The sequence below is a fragment of the Cervus elaphus genome, chromosome 20, assembly GCF_910594005.1.
Source record: "Cervus elaphus chromosome 20, mCerEla1.1, whole genome shotgun sequence".
NCBI classification, from domain to species: domain Eukaryota; kingdom Metazoa; phylum Chordata; class Mammalia; order Artiodactyla; family Cervidae; genus Cervus; species Cervus elaphus.
Genome location: NC_057834.1, coordinates 40,640,156 through 40,645,575, shown reverse-complemented (window position 1 = coordinate 40,645,575; position 5,420 = coordinate 40,640,156). Strand labels below are relative to the sequence as shown.

At 42.9% G+C, this 5,420-nt stretch overlaps 1 pseudogene; it reads left to right on the top strand.

The window, feature by feature from the left end:
- The first annotated feature begins 2,553 nt into the window (after nucleotides 1-2,553).
- LOC122676704 lies at nucleotides 2,554-2,823 on the top strand (annotated as a pseudogene).
- The last annotated feature ends 2,597 nt before the right edge of the window (nucleotides 2,824-5,420 follow it).

The window sequence follows — 5,420 nt, the reverse complement described above, 5'->3', positions numbered from 1 at the left end:
GCATCCATCCTATGATCATCAGTCCACTAAGCAGCTACTACACAGAGTGCCAGGTGGAGATGGACATAGGGGAATGGCTAAGGGGACCCAGTGGGAGGAGGTTCGGTGCTGCCTGTCTGGTCGGCTCAAGTTCAGGGGACGTGACACAGCTGTGGAGCCAGCAGCTACTCCACAAACATGTAGGTAAGCAGTGTAAGAAGGAAGGGACCACCCAGACACTAGGGTTTAAAGAATAATCTGGATTTTCCAAAGACAGCAGCTTGACACAGATTGTATGTTTGAGGTCAATCTGGGTTAGTGACCTCAGCTTCATTTCATCTTGAGCAGAATGAACTGGAGTATAAAGGGTAAGGAATCCTGAATCTCTCCTCCCTATGTGGTCTCTAGGAAGTGGTAACCATGAAAAGCAGGGTCTTCACAGCCTGCTGTCACATAAGACAGAACAAGTGGATGCACTAAAAGTGCCAGGTTGTTCTGGGGCTGCAGAAATTGTCTTCACCAGCGTTTTCACTCATCACAGTCCCTATGCCCTTCTGCTATTGACTCTAAAGCCTTTCTTGGAGTAAAGGCTTTTTAGGACCCAAAGAATCATTTTAGCATTGCCTTCCCTCTTCCAGGCTACACTGAATGATGGATAAACAAAATTAATACTTTTTTCCAACCTGGGGAAATTCATACCACCATAACTTTGGCCTCCCAGCAGAACCAGAAACACCTGTTGTTCCTCTCCACATCCACTTCAAATGTTAAGCAGTCCAAACCCAGTCTATACTAAGGATTAGGAACGTCTAGAAAGAAGGCTTATTTTTAGTCAGCAGTCCTAGAGCTTCTTCCTTCTCTCTCCTTTCAGCCCATATCACCCTTTTTATAAACTCCAGACCAGGGTGCAAAGTGTGCTCAGTGGAGGTAAGTCCTACGTGACATTGTTGTCAGACAGCAAATGCAAAAATATATCACAAAAGCTGAGCCAACAGTTATATGAGGGGGTGTAGGATGAATCATGTTTGGCAGGCAAAAAATGAAAACACAGCAACCCAGAAATATTCTGTTCCTCAAGACAGGTCTCATTCCCTATAAAAAAGCCAGTTGATTGGGGACACCACATCAGATCTGAGTAACCACACAGCTTGCCCTTCTCCATATAGCAGGTGAGTCTTTTTTCTTGCAACCTTTTATCATTCCCTCAATGTATTTGACTTCTGTTGGAATCTCCTTGGTATTCTTGGTGTCTTTTCCCCCACTATGAAGTCCAGCCATTATAATGTTAACCTCCAGGAATATCTTTATTTTAAAAGCAATCATAGCTCAGGCTTGAAGGGACTTAAGACTTTACCAGTTCTGCTCCATCACTTCTTCTTGTGTCAGTGAGAAGGGGACTGGCATGTGCAAGGACCCACAGTTGGCAGGATAAGGAATAATAGAGAGAGCCACAGCACTCTTAATAACCTTTTAACTATTTCTTTATTCATAATTTCAATACAGAGAATTTTATTCTTCAACAAATTGTTTTGTGAATATTCACTGTGTTTGGCCCTTTAGTGCTAAAAAATATATATATATAAAAGTCACCTTCAAGAGGCGATGAGGACAAGTAAAGTGCTAAGGTGGTTCAGGAAGACAGGTAATTTCTGGAAGTTTTGCTGTAGTAAACCCAAAACACCATTTCAAGCCATCTGTGATCCATGGTGGCTGGATACTACTTGAACAAGCAGGAATAAGGAAAACATTTAAGGGTGTGAGTGAAGCCAGAAGTGGATTTGCATAGGTTCTTTAGAAGTCAGTAGTTATTTATATGCTTTCAAACTGTGGTGCTGGAGAAGATTCTTGAGAGTCCCTTGGACTGCAAGGAGATCAAACCAGTCATTCCTAAAGGAAATCAACCCTGAATATGCGTTGAAACGACTGATGCTGAAGCTGAAACTCCGATACTTTGGCCACCTGATGCGAAGAGTTGACTCATTGGAAAAGACCCTGATGCTGGGAAAGATCAAAGGCAGGAGAAGGGGGTGACAGAGTATGAGATGGTTGAATAGCACCACCGACTCAATAGACATGAGTCTGGGAAAACTACAAGAGATAGTGAAGGACAAGGAAGCCTAGAACACTGCAGTCTTGACTCGGGTCACAAAGAGTCAGACATGGCTTAGCAACTGAACAACAGTCATTCTGTGTGTGCACGGGCTGAAGTTACTGGGTTTCATTTTCTGTTTTTCTAAATAATATCACATTTCCATATGACCCAATACTGTGATCTCACATGACTTCCAGGAGCCTGCAAATGTATTGTGTTGCTTATTGGGTTTTAAGATGTGCCAGGAAGAAGAAGAGCACTGGGAGAAGCTATGTTCAAGTGAAGCAGAACGATCACCTTTACATTCCTCCTTTTCAAAGGTTCAGAAGTCATTAAAATGTTCTTTGTGGTCAAGAGGGAGAAGAAGCAAGAACATCTCTTGCTTTTGAAGAGATGTAAATTGGCATTGAATGTGGCTTCTTCTCTAGTTAATCCCTGTTTAAACCATCTGTTCTCTCTCTAGATCCAGCCTCCTTTGAGGCATGAGTTCCCATGAGCAAAAGCAGCCCTGAATCCCACTTCCCCAGCCTCAGCAGCAGCAGGTGAAACATCCCTGCTAGCCTCCTCCCCAGGAACCATGCATCCCCCAAACCAAGGAGCCATGCCACACCAAAGTGCCAGAGCCCTGCCACCCTAAGATTTCTGACCCATGCCAACACAAGGTTCCAGAGCCCTGTCACCCCAAGTTTCCAGAGCCCTGCTCCTCAACAGTCACTCCAGCACCAGCTCAACAGAAAGCTCAGCAGAACTGAGGTAGGCTACAGCCTAGCCCTAGAGGAACCAACCATCAGATGTTGACCTCCCCCACTCTGATTAGGGGTCCCATTTGCCTTTCTGTCACCCTGAGTCATAGACCTTCTTAATTTACACCCTAAAAATGTGTGCCATGAAGCTTTCCTTCCCAAACACACTGGGCCTCTAACCTCTGAATTAGGCTGAAGGTCCGGGTACCTTAGAACCTTAGCTATCAGATGCTCAGGATTCACCTGAAAGAGGGGCTCAAGGTGAAAACAAGTGGATCAGCTTCGTTCTTCCACCGTTAAATGCATTTTCAGTTCCACTCCTGACTGTGTGTGTGGTCTGACTCAACTCCTTCATTCCTTTCCTTTGTAAAGTAAGGCCTATATCTAGACAGGTTGGTGAGGAAGTGGTTCATTCAGAAACATCTGGTCCTGGTAAGAGTTAGGTGGGGTGTTGCCCTCGATGAGTATTCCTGGTATTAAGTATTAGTGAGTATTAAGGGCTGGAAATTGGAGGTTGTACAGTGCTGCGCAGAGGCTGTTGCTTTGGGCATCCAGGGCTGGAGCAGGGCTCTCCTCTTAGAACCCAGTGAGTCACACTGGGGTCTAGTCTGTGCCTGTCTGAACTAATTGTGAACTCCTCCTCTCTACCGCATTCCCCAAATCTGGCTTTCAGATTGCTGACTTATCCATCAATTTCTTATTTATTTAAGGGGGGTGCTATTCCAATCTATGTGAATCTGCTCCTCCTCACACCTTTCTTTCTGATACCCATAATTCAGATTCCCAAACATACCCCAAGATGCCTCCACGTTTGTCATCTCCATCAATCCTCTTCCATTCACTGAGTGTCCACTCTGTGCCAGAAAGCCAGATGAGGAGGACTCAAAATGCTTGCCTTGGGCATTTAGTCTTTGAGAAGGACGTACTTCACTCCCTACCCCATCCTTCGTGCAAACACACATACACACTCATGCATACTAGATCTGGAATCTTGAAATCTCCCAGAGTGACACACAAAAGCTCACCCCCTGTATCCCCATGTATGAAACGGTTTACTTCACACATAGTACAGCAGGAGCCACAGAAAGTGAGGACTGGAAAGTCCACCCCCATCTCCCTAGAGTATAAAAATGTTTACAGTGAAAAGAAATGCAATAGAATTACCAATCGGGTTAAACTGGAGCCCATTATACAGAGTGAAGTAAGCCAGAAAGATAAAGACCAATACAGTATACTAATGCATATATATGGAATTTTAAAAGATGATAATGATAACCCTATATGCAAAACAGAAAAAGAGACACAGATGTACAGAACAGGCTTTTGGACTCTGTGGAAGAAGGCGAGGGTGGGATGTTCTGAGAGAATAGCATTGAAACAAGTGTACTATCAAGGGTGAAACAGATCACCAGCCCAGGTTGGATGCATGAGACAAGTGTTCAGGGCTGGTGCACTGGGAAGACCCAGAGGGATGGGAGGAGAGGGAGGTGGGAGGGGGGATCGGGAAGGGGAACACATGTAAATCCATGGCTGATTCATGTCAATGTATGGCAAAAACCACTACAATATTGTAAAGTAATTAGCCTCCAACTAATAAAAATAAATGGGAAAAAAAATAAACTCAAAAAAAAAAAGAATTACCAATCGTGCATTCATATACACGTGTGTATGTTTATACTTACATAAAAAGTATGTTTCTTTTTTATATTACTGAGAAACAAAGGAAATTTTCCTTTGGCCATATAGAAAGAGACTTCCTTTCTTTTTCAAAATTTTTAAAGTTTTTATTTATTTATTTTATTTTTGGCTGCACTGAGTCTCCGTTGCTGCATGTGGGCTTTCTCTAGTTGTGGCGAGCAGGTCTATTCTAGTCACTGTTCACAGGCTTCTATTTGTGGTGGCTTCTCTTGTTGAGGGGCACGGGCTCTAGGTTGCGTGGGCTTCCGGGGTTGTGGCACATAGGCTTAGTTTCCCCATGGCATGTGGAATCTTCCCAGATCAGGAACAGAACTTATGTTCTGCACTGCAAGGCAGATTCTTAACCAGTAGACCACCAGAGAAGTCCAAAAAAGGGACATATTTTCAACTGTGAAATAAAATAATATAAAAAAACAATATTAAAAGGGATAATTCAAGCTATAGTGATTCTCTTGATCATAACATTTTTATCTGATTGCATTCTTTAAATTTATTAAATCTACTTAAAAAATATTTACCCTCAACATCTTATTATCCTAAATACCTTTTTGTTTAATTGGTAGGTAAGGTCTACCAAGTAAACAGTGCCACCTAGAACAAAAATCAACTAGCCAAACAGGGAAAAAATGTGCTACCTTTTTAAAAGAAAATTTATAAACTTTTAGTTTTATTTTGGAGTATAACTAATTAACAGTGTTGTGATAGTTTCAGGTAGACAGCAAAGGGACTCCACCATATATGTACATGTATCCATTCTCTCCAAACCCTTCTTCCATCCAGGCTGCCATGTAACTATCTTTATTAGTCTTCATGGCAGCATGGGTAAGCCACTACAATGAACACCCTCTAAGCTGTTGGCTTCCCTGGTGGCTCAGATGGTAAAGAATCTGCCTCCAATGCTGGAGACC